The sequence below is a fragment of the Equus przewalskii genome, chromosome 7 (assembly GCF_037783145.1).
Source record: "Equus przewalskii isolate Varuska chromosome 7, EquPr2, whole genome shotgun sequence".
Taxonomy (NCBI): domain Eukaryota; kingdom Metazoa; phylum Chordata; class Mammalia; order Perissodactyla; family Equidae; genus Equus; species Equus przewalskii.
The window spans coordinates 41,202,650-41,219,352 of NC_091837.1; the positions used below are offsets into that span (position 1 = coordinate 41,202,650).

The following is a 16,703-nucleotide window of genomic DNA, read 5'->3' on the forward strand; positions in this document are numbered from 1 at the left end:
TTAATAACTCTCTAGTATCTGGTAATTCCCCTTTTAAAAAAAAAAAAAGAGAGAAGCAGACTTAGATCCTTTGGTAAATAAGCATACAACTAGAATTTGATAATATAAATTTGGTGTCTTATTTGTATTTATTTTTTATTTACCCTGAATTTCTATTTATGTAGTAACAATGTCCTTATTAAATAACTATTTAACTAAAATAGTGAGTTGATGTAAAGAAAAATTTTAGGTAAATAATACCATTAGTGCTACATAGATATGGCAAAAAAAAAAAAAAAACAGAAAGGAGGGATAGTAATGACTGAAGTTCCAGAACCACTCTTCTGGTGGTCGGATGGACAGTGACAACGTTCAGGTGATGAGCGTTTAGAAGGAGGAGGCTGGGCAGAATGAGATCACCCATCAAAAGGTTGTAGGGGTGAGGGGCTAGGACCTGGGAGGGTAGACACTAATAATAAATTCTGGAATGTGGGCTGGTCCTGAGTCTTCTTTCCCGTTGAAAGTCCACTGGCCTCGCCCGCCTTCCGCAGTGTTTCTGAAGGCCTGGAGACCCTGGAGTTGTCTCCACTCTGAATTAGAGAAAAATAGCCGGCCTCAGAGCAGGAGCAGGTCCACTCCAGAACAGCGGGGCAGCAGACAATGAAGGTTGTCCCCACAAAGGACAGGCAGGTAGGAAGCCCAGAGACGGGCCGAGAGAGCTCAAAGACTGGGCCGCAGCTTAACAACCGCAGGCTGTGGTACAAGGAAACATTGCCATCTCCCAGAGAGCTGTTAACGGACGAAGATGAGGAGGAACCGTAAGGCCAGGGGCTGGAGGTGACCTTTAAATGGAGTGCCTGTCCCTTTGCCCTCAGGCTTTTAGACGGAGGCTGTAGGGAGCACGCGTGTGGGAGTGTGGCTGTGTAGGGAGTCGTCTTTCTTCCATGGATCTGCTCACAGGGCCCATTTGTGCAGGAAACAGACGGCATGCCTCAGCCCTGAGGCTCCGCTGCTGGAAGATCCTCTCCGCAGGCAAATCTGTTTCTAATGACTCACCATTTGTAAATGGAACTCCCATCCCAGGCTCTTCATTAGTAAGAGGTTATCAAGAAGAAAAATGGGGCACCCCTCTCGAGATAAAATTCCCTGATGCCTAACAGATTGTCAAGAAGATTTCCAGCCCACTAGATGTGAAGACAATGCACGTACACACACACACACACATACACTCCAGAGCTAGTGTTTGCCAGAATATTCATTCATTCTAGGTATCCAATGTGTATTAGACACTCTGCCACACGAAAGACAAAGTTCCTCCTTTTAAAATGCAAATATATATAAAGGAAACCATACGTTAAGACATCAGTCCTGTACAGATTGTAATGTGATGCTTTCCCCTAACATCTTGGAGAGATCAGATAAACTGAGGAAAATGGGAGTTTGAGTCATAGAAATTGCATTTCCTTCCTGTTACTGCCACATTTCTGTGTTTCCTTCCTGCAAAATTTGTCTCATGAGCTGTTCGTGTCCCTTGTCTGTTTCTGCATCTCCTGTCTTCAGTCCTATCCAGCTTCCACCCGCACCACTCCGCTCAAACCGGTCTTGTCAAAGTTACCCGTGTCTTCACGTTGTCAAATCCAGTGGTCACTTTTCTGTCTTCCTCCTTCTGGACTCTTGGCAGAATTTGACACAGTTGAACTCCCTAATTTGAGGCACTGTCTTATCTTGGCTTCTGCAACATGAAACTCTTCTGATTTTGATCCCACCTCTCTCGCCACTCCTTCCCATCTGTGCCTCTTCTAAAAGTAGGAGAGCCCCAGGGCCACACCTCAGCTCTCTTCCCTATTCACAGCCTTTCCCTGGCTGATCCCATCTGGTCCTGAGGCACTGAAGGCTGACAACTCCAAATTTTTATCTCTAGTCCTGACTCCTGCCCTGAGTTCTGGGCTCAAATATCCAGCTATCTAATTGATAACTCTAATTATGTCTAATAGGCATTTCAAACTTAATCTGTCCTGAATAGAACTTTGATTTCTCCTCCCATATTTCTTTCTCTATCTTCCCCTTCTCAATAATGGCATCAATATCCAACCAGTGGCTAAAAACAAAACCACCATATCTTGCCAAGACTATTGCCTCCTAGCTGGTTTCCCTGCTTCCATTCCTCTATTCGAAACCCTCCAGTGGCTTCCCATCTCAAAATAAAAATCTAAATACTGATCTTAGCTTATGACTTGCCCACCCACCTACCTCTCCCTGACCTCGTCTCCTTCCTCTTCCTCTCTGTTCACTCTGCTCCCGCCACCAACGCCACCGCCGCCCTGTCTACATGCTGCTCCTCTACCAGGCTGCATGCCTCCACCCCAGGGCCTCCGCACTCACGGCTTCCTCTTCCTGGAGCACCCTCACCTCAGCTATCAGCATGGCTTACTTCCTCACTTCTCTGCTCAAATATCACCCCATCAAAGAGGATGCCCCTGATTATCTTATCTAAAACTAGCCACCCTGTCACTCCTCATCCCCTCACAATGCTTTCCTTACCTTCACTATCACTCCCTGACATGTGTGGTTTATTACCATCTGTTTCTCTCCACTAGAGTGTAAGGGTTAGGAGAGCAGCGACTGGATGTGTTTTGTTCACTGCTCTATCCCCAGAGCCTAGAAGAGCGCCTGGCATGTAGTAGGTGTTAAATGAATATTTGTTGAATTAATTAATAAATCTTTATTCTTCTTTCCTCCAACTCCTCATGTTCAATCCATCTGAAAAATCATCATGTCACCTCAATCCCAAATCCATCCAGTTCTATCCTAGCTTAAGCCACCATCATATCTTGCCAGGATCACTGCTTAGCATCCTGACTGGCCTCTCTGTTTTCTCTCTAAAATCCATTCTCCAAAGCACAGCCAGTGATTTTTTAAAAACACAAATCAGACCCCTTTTTCAAAACCTGTGAATGGTCCCCGTTGCTCTGAATAAAGTACAAACCTTTAACCGCGGTCTACAGGCCACGTATCACCTAGCACTGTTGCCCTCTCCTTGCTTGCTAAACTGAAGCCAGACTAGTCGTCTTCCTATTTCTTGAATACACCAAGTTTGTTCCTGCCTCAGGGATTTTGCACATGCTGTGCCTTCCGTACAGACAACTCTTCCCCAGATAGCTACACAACTGGCACCTTCTCTTTATCCAGGTCTCAACTTAAATGTCAACTTCTCAGAGACCCTCCCTGGGCACAATCTAAGCTAGACTCCACCCAGTGACTCTCCTTCATGTTAGTGTGCTTTAGTTTCTTCACAACACTTATAAACATACTATTTATTCGCTTGTATTCACTCGTTATTCACTTGGCCCCTTTTTTTTTTCAACTGCTCTTCCCAGTAAAATAGTCTGTCTTGTTCTCCATCATATTCCCAGTATACTATATAAATAATGGCGTCATTATTATTATTATTATTTGCACATGGGTAGTTATTCATCAACTATTTGTTAAATTGAATTAAATTTAATAGCCTTTAAAATTTTTTCTTAGACAAGTAATTTTTTTTTAGTAAAACTGTTGTAAATCTTGAGATGAATTAAAGATATCATTATTTGTATTAGTCAGACTAATAATGCTAGCAAACAATACCAGTGAAAGTATATTTTGCATTCATTTCACTGTTTAGTGATGATATTATGTGGGCAGCATTCCACACAATGATTCCAGGACCCAAGATCTCTCCATCTTATGGCTCTGCCATCCTCCACCTTCAAATCCTCCGCTGCATTCTCTTCATCCGACCAGTCAGCATGCAAAGAGAAAGAGCAGGCCAAGGATCTCCTCGGAGACGTTGGAGGCCAGGTCAGAAGTGAAGGCTATCACTTTACCCACCTTCCATTGACCAGAACTAATCATACGGCTCCAACTTAACGGCAGGGAAGGCGAGGGCTGCCCACAAAGAGGATTCGGGACTGGCGAGCATCTCCTCAGTCTCTGTACGGCAGCGTGTGTTCTACAGAGAGCACCCTGACTTCCAGCTGTCTGCCGCATGAACGAGCTTGAGGTTCACAGGAACTGACGAATCAACCTCAGCGCAGAGGGAAGACCAAAAGGTAGCAGTTCCTTGCCCGGTGAGAGCCGATGAATGTGGAACTCTGCCAGAACGATCCCAACTTGCCCAGCAGCTGCCTTCATGTTTCTCAGCATTCCTAGGAGTACCATATTTGGGCTTTAATTCCAGCCATAACATCAGCCCAAACTTACGGCCTCCAATAGCTAACCTGAGCCTCTGAATTTCAAAGCTTCATTTCTCGCTAAGATGAATGGATTTGGAGAGCCACAGTTTTGAGGTAAATCATCTTTACTGGTGGTTTCCTCCTTTCTTCCTTTTAGTTCTTCTTAACCTACCTATTTTCGTTTGGCTATACAAAATATCTTATCATGGATCTTAAGATATATGATAGTTTATCCAATATCATGGAAACAGACTACATAAATCAATTCTCAATAGCTTAGGCAAGATGGGAACAAATTCAAATAGGCAGCTGGACCTTGCTCTAAATTTGAACATTTTCAAATTTCTTGTGAATTAAATCCAACAAGGGTAGGCCACAGATCCCAGGAACATTTTTACTTCTCTTCTCCTTCCTTGGTTTAATCTCATTCGCCCTGGGCTTAATCTGTGCTCTGCATCTCATAATTGTTTCACTTAAGCAATTAATGGAAATTACAAGGCCATAAAGATAAGGAACAAAGCTATGTTTTAGAATAATGTGGAATTTTATGAATAAAATGAAAAGAGTCAAACCCTAACCCCACTATAAGAACAGGTATGGGGGCATTAAAATGAAACACGTGAAATAAATGTGTTGAATCTCATGAGCTTCTCCTACCACTGATTTCTTTAACGAAAGTCATTACCAAATGACATCCAGCTAGACACATTTAGGAACAGAAAGCAGATAAAATAGACTAGTTGAGGAGAGAAGATGTATATAAGTAGAACAATTATGTAACAACTTTAAGGCAATCTTCAATTCACTTGAAGTAATTTGGTAAATGCAGACAAAGTCAGAAATATTATACAGAAAAGACAGATGACTGAGGAATGGGATGAGAGCAGAAAATCTTCAGGATATTGAAGTAAAGGCCTCATGTGGATTAGGGGAGAGAAGGAGAGGAGATTCTCCAGGGAGGGCACAGTATCAATGGAGACATGAAGATAGACTATATGGGTAAAAGAGAGAAGAGAACATGAAGACAACTTACTTGCTGGAGTAGGGCGTGCGGAGTGGGATGCTCCATGGAGAAGACGGAAAAATATGATTTACTGAGCCAGGCTCATTGTTTGCAGGCTAAGGAGTCCAGACTTGTAGTAATCAGAAATAAGCCAGAGTGTAGGGTCTTAATCGGGAGAGAGAGATGATGAAAGCAATGATGACTCTGGCAGCCATCTGTGGGACAAATCGAAAGTGAGAAGATCAGTGAAGAGGCTGCTGTAGTAATTTCTATGGGACTTGATAGGGGCTTGGCTCTGAGAAGTGGCAGCTGAAACTGAGAGCCAGGGACAAATCCAAGAGACTCTGCAGAGAAAGGAAAGATGCTTGTGAATGACTGGACACAAGAAGTGAAGGAGAGGAATGAGTGAATGAAAACCCTGGGATGGGGCAGTGGCGGTGGCCCTGAACAGGAGGAATTTATGAAGATTATGATGTGTCTTTCAGATTAAATTTCGTAACATTTATTACTGAGCTAGTCATCGTGGAATGCTTCCTTTTTAATTTCTAATTCTAAGACACATGGTTAAAATTAAGGTTAATATTCTTGTTGGCTTTCGTTTCATATAACTTTGAAATTTACAAAGTTGGGGGGGATTGAGCATACCCATCAAAATAGTGTATAGTTGCCAGGTCATGTTTTAATCTATAACAGAATAGCAGAAGAGTGCTACGCGTAACCAAAACATATTTTACTAGGACAGGCAATCAGGGCTCAAAATCAAAATGGTTGTTGAGTAAGTGTAGCTGGTATAAGACAGATAAAGATAATTGATCTTTTAAGTATCATGTAAACCTTTTACCTGACGTTTCTGCTCTTTTCCATAATTACTTCTGTAGCAAGTAGAAAAAGGTGAAACTGATGCCAAAATCCAAAACAAAATAGAGACTCCACACAAAGTGAGGCAGCCACCAGGAAAGACGTTCAAACCTGGTGAAAAGCAACGCAAGCAAATTTCAGGAAGAAAGAAATGTGAAATGAATGTAAACACGAAGATGTGCCAGGAGCAAACGGGAAAAGCAAAAGAATGAGCAAAACCTCCCCACCCACAAGTGGAGGATTTAGGAGAAAGCTGTGGTAAACAGATGTGAACTGGAGATCCAAAAATTAGAAATGTATGAATTAGTATGAGATGAAATAAAATATTTAGCAGAGAGCTTTAGCCTTTGACGCTGTCAAAAGTAGAATCTTTTCTCAGATTCACGAGGCTCCAGTTTACCAGAAAAGTCCTTCAGTGCCAGAACAAAGGTGGCATAACTCGTAATGCTATGGAGGGTGGGGCGGGCCGAGGGCAAAACAAATCAGCTCTTCATTAAAAGAATGACGTGCAGGATCTCCACCATGGTGTTCCTGAAGGCTCGGAGACTATAGAATTAAATAGTTCCCAAACAGCAACCCCCCTTCTGGGTGTATATACAAAGGAGAGGAAAACAGGATCTCAAAGAGACATCTGCACTCCCACATTCATTGCAGCATTGTTCACAATAGTCAAGAAATGGAAATGACCTAAGTGTCTGTCAATAGATGAATGGACAAAGATGTGAGAGAGAGATATATAAAGTAGAATATTATTCAGCCATGAGAAAGAAGGAAATCCTGACATTTGCAACAACATGTATGGATCTTAAGGGCAATATGCTAAGTGAAATAAGTCAGACAGAGAAAGACAAATATTACTGTATGATATCACTTACATGTGGAATCTAAAAAAGCCAAACTCATAGAAACAGAGAGTAGAGTGTTGATTACTAGGGGCTGGGGGCAGGGAGGAGAGAAACGGGGAGATATTGGTCAAAGGGCACAAACTTCCAGTTATAAGATGAGTAAGTTCTTGGAATCTAATGTACAGCATGGTGATTATAGCTAATAATACTGTATTGTATACTTGGAGGATGCTGAGAGAGTAGATCTTAAATGCTCTCACCACAGAAAAGAAATGGTAATTATGTGACACAATGGAGGTGTTAGCTGATGCTGTGGTGGTAATCATTTTGCAATATATAAGTGTATCATATCAACACGGTGTACACCCAAAACACACATAATATTGTATGTCAATTATATCTCAATAAAGCTGGAAAATGAAATAAAATAAATAATTCCCCAAATTTGGATGCTTAGATGAGATTATCGAAAGAGGAAGTTGGGAATTTATGTGGAATTAAGGTATATATAGGGATTTCTAGTTGACCTCCAATATCGAATCTTCCCTTCTTGCTCAGTAACAGAATCCCAAAATATTAAAAGGGCACATGGCTGCCTAAAATAAAGACTATATTTCCCACCCTCCTTTACAGCAATGGTGTAGTCATCTGACTAAATTTTGGCCAAAGAATTACAAGAGGAAGTGGTGTGTGTAACTTTAGGAAATGTCTTTAAAAGAAGGGTGCATGCCCTGTTCTTGTGCATTTTTCATTCCTGGTCACTGAAATGTAAGCGTGACGGTTGAGACCAGAGAAGCCATCTCAGATCTCAAAGTGAAAGCCACATGTTGAGGATAGTGACACAAGAATACAGGACCCTGGGTGCCTGACAATAAAGGCGCCAGCATACCAATCATAGATAACGTTTACCTGAAAGTGAAATGAACTCCTAACTTGGTAGAGTTCCTGACAATTACCTAACTAACAAAGTTGTCTTTGATAACTAGAACTTACAGAGGCAGGACAGGCTCAACCCAAACCAAGCTGCTATGAGGCTTCTAGCACTAGAAAGCTGACAGGATCTCTTCACAGTAAATATCAGAACAAATCTGATCAGTGTGAAGGAACATGAGTTTTAGCTGGACATTGAGAAAAAAAAGAAAGTAAGGTAATCAAACCACCTAATTAGACAACTGAGCAGGTGGGGTTTGGGAAAGTGAGCAAACACACAGAGCACCCTCTGTGCTTAGAAACACACACAATAGAAAAGGGGGATTCGGCTCCTGAGCTGAAAGCGAGGGGCTTTACACAGCAATCATTAGAAGAAGGAAAGTCAACAACGCACTACAAGCTGCCCAGTTACAAACATGGGCAAGGATGCAGGGTGTTGCCTAGAAAAGAGGTACATTGTGTGTGAGGCACAAATCAGCAGCAGCCTTGGAAAATTCTTGCAGGGCTAGGAAAGTACAGTAGAACTGTTCTATGCAGAAATTTCTCAGTTAGATCATGATTATGTTACTATGGAATTTTACCGTAAGCCAAAAATCTGTGAGATGAGACTAGAGATGTTAAATGAAAGTGAAGAAACCACAAGATCAAGCTAGGCAGGAAAATGGTAGACCTTGTTTTATCATACAAACTGATGAAACATGTTTGATAAGGCAGGAGGCACAGTCTCAGGATCACACAAAGGACTGCTCTCGAGAACCCACAAACAAAGGGAACATCGTGGTCTTGGCTTTGAGTGCTAGATAAGAACTTACATAGAAAGTGTTTTCACAGGAACCACTGTGTAATAGTAGTTACAACACGATTTAGTTCCACATTCTGGCAGAAAACTCAAAAATCCATTATGTAGTTACTCAACTTTTAAAAGGGAACTATGACCAACCCACAATCAGTACATTGGAAAAAAGGAAGAAAATGTTAAAAGGAATCATGTAAAGAGAAATTAATTGAAAAAGCCAGGTTACTGCTTAAGCATTACTAGAAGCCCAAGAAAAGTATTTGCCATGAATAAAAAAGATGTTTCTTTTTTACAAAAAAAAAAACTCTATATGACCACTAACTGTTAAAAACAAACAAGGAGCCGGCCTGGTGGAGTAGTGGTTAAGTTTGGTGCGTTCCACTTCAGCAGCCCGGGTTCACAGGTTCAGATCCCAGGCATGGACCTACACTGCTCGTCAGCCACACCGTGGCAGCAACTCACATATAAAATGGAGAAGAATTGGCACAGATGTTAGCTCGGGGCTAATCTTCCTCAAGCAAAAAAAGAGCAAGATTGGCAATAGATGTTAGCTCACGCTGATCTTCCTCAGTAACGAACAAACAATAAAAACCACCTCTCTTTTAGGAGGAAAATCTTTTTTTTTTTTTAGTGTATATATATTGACCAGTGAGAGGAACAAGGAGACACACAGTGTGAAGGACAGGTGTAAACCAGAAATTGGGCAGCAAAACAAACGTAGGGCCTGCTAGGGAGCTACAGACACAGGGGTAAGAGAATACAGAAGTTCGCTGGAAGGCTGTAGGACTCCTTTTGATCATGGTACAAAAGATTTGAAGAGGAAAGGAAAAAAGAGAGACTAAATGGAGTTTCTGGAAAATTTTGCCTCCCAAATTCAGTTTGTAAGTACACTAATGGGAGATATTAAATGCCCAGAACATTCTAGACCTGGCTGACAGAACAAACGTCATCAGGGCCAGAGAGCAGTTACTCAAAGGTTCTGAAGGAACTATTACCCGAAATGTCGAAGAGGCCGTCATCAGTGCATGCCTAGCAGACGGCCAGGCAGAGTGTCGCCCACGGGAAAGTCCTGAGAAGCATGTGCAAACGAAACAGGAGCTTCACTTACATGACAGGTCAGCTGCTAGGAGAGAAAATCCAGCAGAAACCCTACATACTTTTAAAATGTGGCAAAATGGGGGAACTCATGCTAAGTAACTCTAGTATTTTAGGAGAGAAAGAAATGTAAAGACAAGAGGAATTGATGGACATAATTGATTTTGAGTCTCAAAGTTCTTTACACAGCTACCTGAACTATGACGGGGCCTGTTTTGAAAAACAAACAAAACCGAATTCAGATCTGACTCAGGCCTTACAAAATGATGTCGTTTTTCTTGATGATTTCTCGAGGATATGCAGGCATCTGCGTGGCGTCACTCATCGTGTAGCAATCTCTCTCTTCTCCTTCTCCGGGTCCTTCCCCCTCGCTCTGTACTCCCCTCTCCACTGTGACGGCCGCCGCTGCTTGGGCTCCGCTTCACCCTTTCTCCCTCTCCAAAATCCTGGTCATCGCACACTCCCCACCTCACCCCCGTCAGCCACCCAGACCCAAAAAGGCCAGAGCTCGCTCAATGGCATTCCGCAAGAGAAAACTCCCTCTTTTAGCCTAAACATTAACTACTTATAGTTCTTGACGCTCTTGGGAATACTCAAGTCATAAGTCATATAGGATAGGAAATGTTTTAGAAAATAATTAAAACATTGTTCTAGCTTTGCACACATGGAAAAAATGATGATACCAAGAGCTAAGGCTTTTGTAGCATTTTCTAACATTTTATGTATATTAACTCCTTTAATCTCTCTATCGTCATCATCGTCCCCTTTTTACATGTGAAGAAACCTAGGTCACACAGCTTAACTAGCAGGACAGGACTAGGAACCCTGCTCTTTAGTCTGGCTCCGGAATCCACCTTCTCAACTACTACACCACATGGAATCTCCTCTCTCCCCAGTGGGGTTCTCTTCCTGAGTTTTCCGTCTCTGTGGATGGCACCCCTGCCTATCCACACCCCCTCCCCACCCCCATCCACTGAGTGCCCTGGGCCGGATGGATTCCTGCAGCAGCCACTCCCAGCCTGTGCTTTTGCAGGAGCATGTACATTCACTCACACACACATACACATACCATCTTTCACCATATGAGGCCAGAATGTGTTGTGTCCAGCACTTAAAGTCAGTACTTTAGCTTCTTGTTTAATAAAATTTGAAAAACAAACACATACACACCAGAAAACAAGGAACACAAATATCCACTTTTTAAATTATTAAAACAAAGTTTTTTGAGTGTATACTGGGATGTTATGATACTAGATCTCAACATTTCTGAACTCCTAAGGGTGAAATTAGGGACAAAATATTTTGGAAATCTTCCAGAGATTTGCTTCCTGTGGCTCTAAAAGTGGAAGTAAGAACATGTCTCTTGGGCAGGCTCTTCTTGGTCCTGGGGGGAGCAAGTTAATGACCTCAAGGTCGTGGCCATTCGAGGTCCACGTGGCAGTGGATGCTGGAGCCTGTCCCAAGCCAGCCCTCCCAAGGTTGCTAGCACCCAGGGAATCGGCAGTGAAGCACAGGATTTTAAAAGTAGGATGTTGGGGTGAGGCCCGTTTGAGGTGGGATAGTGTGTGTGCTGGGGTGGGGGAACGCTGTTGGGGCCAGGAGAACGGCAGGTCTGACAGGAGTCGAACCCCTTTACCCTTCAAAGAACAACCGTGTGCCTACAGCAGTAACCCCACAAAGACACCCAGACACGGTGTGAGTTTTGGTGCAGAACCAGCAACAACAAAATGTTGGAACTCAGCAAGGAGGTTCCTCCAGCCTCAAGGGGCACTTGGGTTCTGAGCCCAACCCAAGGAGATAGGTACAAACAAGACCCTGTCGACTATTGGCCATATAACAGGGAGAGAGGGGCTGAGAGAGAGAGAGAGAGAGAAAGAGACTGGATTTTCTACTTATCTGGCCATGCGGGGAGTAGAGAAAGTATTATTTCCAAAAAGGTAGAATGTGATTTTATTTGTCTCTCCATGTACCTGAAATGGGTCATATGAATTATATCAGCTATTATTATAATTACTTCCTTCTCCTTCTCTTCATTCCATCTCTGAGATCATGGTCTGGAACTGGTGCCTCCTCAAACTTTCCTGAACCAACACCGTATAACACTGTGTTTGACACTCCTCTGCCATGACATGATTTCTTCATCAAAGGAGACTTACGCTTTGGTGAGAAGTTCATGCTCTAGTCTGGTTCTCAAATTTTCAGGACCACAAAATGCATTCTATCTATTCATTCTGTATGATCCAGTGGCTGGTGAATTGATTCATACTAATTAAACCCACAAGAGTGTGATTCGTGAGCTGGGAGAACACCACGTTAAATTACAGAGAAAGATAAAACTGGCCTGAAAAGCAAGGACGTGTATTTGAACTGGACATAGTGTTTGGGGTGAGTAAGTGCACCCTGGAAGCCAAACAATAAAGCAAAGCATTGACCTATCGACACAGAATCAAAGCAAAGATGTTTGCATGTTCTCACATGAGATTTCTAGAAAGCTCTGGTAGACTGAGAACTTGCCTTCCACAACTGCTATGCTGGAAAAGCCAAGACCAGTATTCAGAATGACATATCCCTCTCCCTTGAGGACGCCAGAGTGACACATAAATTCCTACAGCCCAACCCTCATTCTTCCCACTGTCAACGAGAGACACTCTAGTTCCATTTGTTCTTGTCATCATGCTTAGAATTGTCACTTATGGGTAATTTTCATCAATTATATTTTAGTGGGTAATTTAGATTGTGGTTAATAAGTCTAAGCATCACAGCATACACCCAAGAGCTGAAAGGACGTCAGCAATCATCTAGCTACTGGTTTTCAAGTTCTGTGCTGTGGACTCACGGGCTGCTGGATGAGGAAACTAGAGGTACAGGAGGAGTCTGCGCAGACAGGCTGTCGCTGCCCACCCCCTTGCAAGGAGTTTGGATTATTCAAAGCACAGAAACCATTGATGTTTCTGCATGTCGGATGAAGTTTACGTTTTAAATAACCAACTTGAGGAAAGTGTTTGGAGGAAGGCAAGAGAAGTAAGCAGACCACCTAGGAAGGTATAGTATTTGTCCAGGGGAGACATGATGGTCTTGGGGGTCAGAGTAATACCAGCGGAGCTGGAGAGAAATGGATGAATTTGAGATGTAGTTAAAAGATAGAATAGATTGGACTTGGTTAGTGAGGGAGCAGAAGTTATCAAGGATTCACTCATTTATTTACCCCATGCAGGAAATTTACTGAGTGCTTACAATGGGCTAGGCGCTGGGCGGGGTGTTCAGCTAGACGGGCAAGTCTCTGCCCTTTCCGGAGTTCATATTCTAGTGGAGGGAGACAGACAATACACGGGCATACACAAAGGTAAAATAACGTGCCAGGGAAGAGCTTGGGAAATCAATCGTAGGGCTCACACTAATTGTTTCTCTTCTCTCAGGGACCATTGTCCTGCACCGCCTGTTGTCCAATAAACCAGTTGTCCAATCCTCTGAAAATCATTTCATATATTTTACAGTTTTTCAGCCTATAAGGTGGAAGGGTGAATTTACTCCCTGTTATTCCATCATGGCTAGAAGTGGAAGTGACTTTTTCTTGCATGAATTTGATATAAGGGATAAAGGAAAGGGAGTCAAAACTCACCACCAGGTTCTGACTTTAATAGCACAGTAGACGGTCATGAGGCAGACCCAGATGGCCTTGTTTCTTCTTTTCTTCCATTTTCCCTTCCTTCCTCCCTCCTTTTCTTCCTTCCTTCCTTCTTTCTTTCCTTCTTTCTCTCCCTCCTTCCTTCCTTCCTTCTTTTTGTGTATGTGTGTTTTAAAATGTGTTTGTTATGAAGATTCTTGAGAGCAGAGTGCTGGCGGAAAGGATGGAAGTCAATGGACAGGTTTTGGACATATTGAGTTTGAGATGCCTATAAGACATGTGATGCTAGAGTTCAAAAAAGAGAAGTAGGCCAGAGAAACCCTTGAGCATCTGGGCATATGGAGGTAGAGTTCATGAGATGGAGAATCCTGCAGGAGGAACAGATTTATGGAGGGAGATCTGGAACTCATATTTTAAGATGCTAAATTTGAAATGTCTATGAGACATTCAAATAATAGTATCAAGTAGGCTGTTCAGTATTGCCAACTGGAGCTCAGAAAAGAGAGCTGGGCCAAGACATCAATTTGAGACTCTTCAACATATAGGTAGCATTTAAATCATGAGAAACGATGAGGTTACTCCAAAAGAGAGGAGAGAGAGAGAAAAGAAAAAGAGAGAAAAGGAGAGCAGAGGAGAGGAGAGGAGACAAGATGAGAGGGTGCAGGAACAAGTCCTGAGGAATATCGGCATTTTCAGGCTGCACAGAGGAAGAGGAACCGTCAGAGGGAACTGAAAAGGACTGGCCATAGAAGAAAAGGGAACAGAGGGTGTATTTTCAAAGGAAAAGGGTATTTTAAGAGGGAATATCAATTGATTCAAATGTTACTGAGAGATCCAGTAAGATGGGAATTTAAAAGTATCCATTGGATTGAATAAGGTGGAAGTCATTAGCAAGCTTATCAGGAGCAGTTTTGGTGGGACGGAGGAGGGGAAGTTGGGTCAGAGTCGGGGAAGAATGAATGGGAGGTAAAGTGGAGCAGCACGGGCAGATGGCTCTTTCGCGGGAACACAAAAGCAAGGTAATTCTGGAGAGACACGACGGGTTAGTAAAGGTTGTTTATTTTTAAGATGAAAGACACAGAGCACATTTGAATGATAAAAACAAGAGGTTACGAATGCAGAGGGAGGGATTAACCTCCTGAAAGGTCAGGGATCCAGAGCCTCCTTTCCAGTGGCCTTACCGCCCTCCCCTGCCCCATTCAGCTCTAAACGCAGGGTCACCCCCTCAGTTCTCTTCTGAGCCCACATGTGGCTGAGCACACAATAAGTGCTTGAAATGTTTCTTCAATAAATTAATGTCTACATAATGCAAATGAAGGAATGAAATGTATCTCGTAAAATCGCCCTGAAAAGAGGAGCACAAGTGGCTGTGGATTTCATTACCTTGAGACCAGAAAACACTTTCTGTAGATTTTGGTTAATGTCCCAAGAGTAGAAAATAGGCACAATAAAAACAGAATTCTTATTATTAATATTTTAGAGACAAGGAATGTGATTTTTTTCCAAATTAATCACAGCTGATGAATAGCTGCTTCCTGTGTAGGTCCGGGGCCGCCTTTCAGCATTCTGGGGCCAGAGAGTAATTGCTGTATTTTACATCTGAAATCCATTCTCATTTATCAAAAAACACTTTCGTTTGGAAAGTGCTACATAATTATTTCCATAACATCTCTATATGTTGACATAGCATTATTATGCCATCAATTCTCAATCATTAGGCTAGGGATAGAATCAAATCCTGGATAATCCAAAGCAGTGACTAATAGGGCAGGGGACAGCAGGTTTGTCATCCTAATTTGGGCTAATAGCCCACATCAACCCACTGATGACAGAGATTCAGCTCAGAAGCATTTTGTGCTGCCAGGCGTCTGCTCAGGATTTTTTAATTTCTGAGGTTTATTCACAAAGTGGGTCAGGAACTGGCGAAAATGATAGACTCATTTACAGGAAGAAGGTTATATTGTTCAAGGACATGGCAAAAGACAAAATTAGATTCATAGACTTTAGAACTAAGAACTAGATCTGAGAAATCACTCAGTCCTTCTCTCTCATTTTCTAGATGAAAATAAAACCCAGAGTGATCACAAGACTTGCTCAAGGTCACACAGCAAGTCAATGAAACATCCTCACATTAAGCGACATCTCATGTTACTCCCACTCCGTTGTTCTACCCCATCCTGCATCCCCAAAGAGTTCTTGTTTCCTTTTGTCTTCTCTGCAAAAAGAATTGTATTCAAATTCTAAAGGACATTTAAAAATGTAAAGAATAAATTGAAATCCAAGATAGATAAGGCATTAAGGGAAATTCAGATTTTTGAAGCTTATGACACTTCCAGCTGTTAACTCATGTAATCCTTTCAAGCCTCAGCCCTTTACAGATGAGGAAACAGAGGCTACATAGACTAAGTAATTCACCGCAGGTCACACAACTAGCACATGATGCAACTAGACAAGAATTCAGGTCTACAGCTCGAGATGCCCTTCTCTTTCTGCTATATCACACTTTAAGTGAGATCACACCGTCCAGCCCAGACAGATCACAGCTCAGAGCACTGAAAGACTCGGAGATGTAACTATGCAATCACTGTTGGCAGTCTTTGGGGGGGAAAAACATGAACAATAAGGAGGTGCCAGAAGACTGGAAAATAGTTGTTGATTGTGAAATTTGAGAAAGCCTAGATTCTGGGAACTACAGTTTGGTCAAAGCAAATTCTTGATGTCAAACCTTGGCAAAATTCTAGAATAAAATTACTAAATAGATGGTTCGTGAACCAGTTAGAAAAGAATGCTGTGATCACATGGAGCCAACATGGGTTCATCGAGGTCATAATGCCAACCATCAACATATCCACCAGGAAATGAGGTGAAGTCTGTTGGGATGTCACTGTGGTCAAATTGAAAATACGTGATTAATAGGACAGTTGGATATGTTCACAAATGGTTGAAGTTGCCAGTGGCCTAGCATGTGACCCTGCCTAATATAATCCCATTAAAAATTTTAGCAATGTCCTTTACAACTTTGAAAATTGTCAGATTTGTGGATAACCCAAAGTTTGAAGGGACATGTTATATGATAAAAACCGATGATCATTTTGATAGACTGAAATGATGGTCAACCCCTCTGTTTCAGATTTAACAGGGAAAAGTATAGTTATACATTGAGGTAAAAATAAATGATGACAGATGATGATAGATGATAGATACATAGATAGATAGGCTCACATAAGTTCCAAATGGAGAAAAGCTGACTGGACTGAAATTCGTGGGAGAGAGAAGACTGAAGTTTAATTGACCTCAAGTTCAGTACAGACCAGCAGTAGCACACAGATGCCCCATAACATAATGTGTAAGAGCTTGA

The 16,703-nt window shown here is 42.3% G+C and overlaps 1 long non-coding RNA gene across 1 annotated transcript in view; it reads right to left on the reverse strand.

The window, feature by feature from the left end:
- Positions 1–1,221: 1,221 nt before the first annotated feature.
- The window catches only part of LOC139084504 (uncharacterized), a 31,066-nt gene continuing 15,584 nt past the window's right edge, over positions 1,222–16,703 (reverse strand). The window contains exons 4-5 of the long non-coding RNA XR_011541937.1: positions 5,227–5,411; positions 1,222–4,166 (exon numbers count right to left, since the gene is read on the reverse strand). This is a non-coding gene — a long non-coding RNA (uncharacterized lncRNA). The remainder of the gene's footprint in view (positions 4,167–5,226; positions 5,412–16,703) is intronic.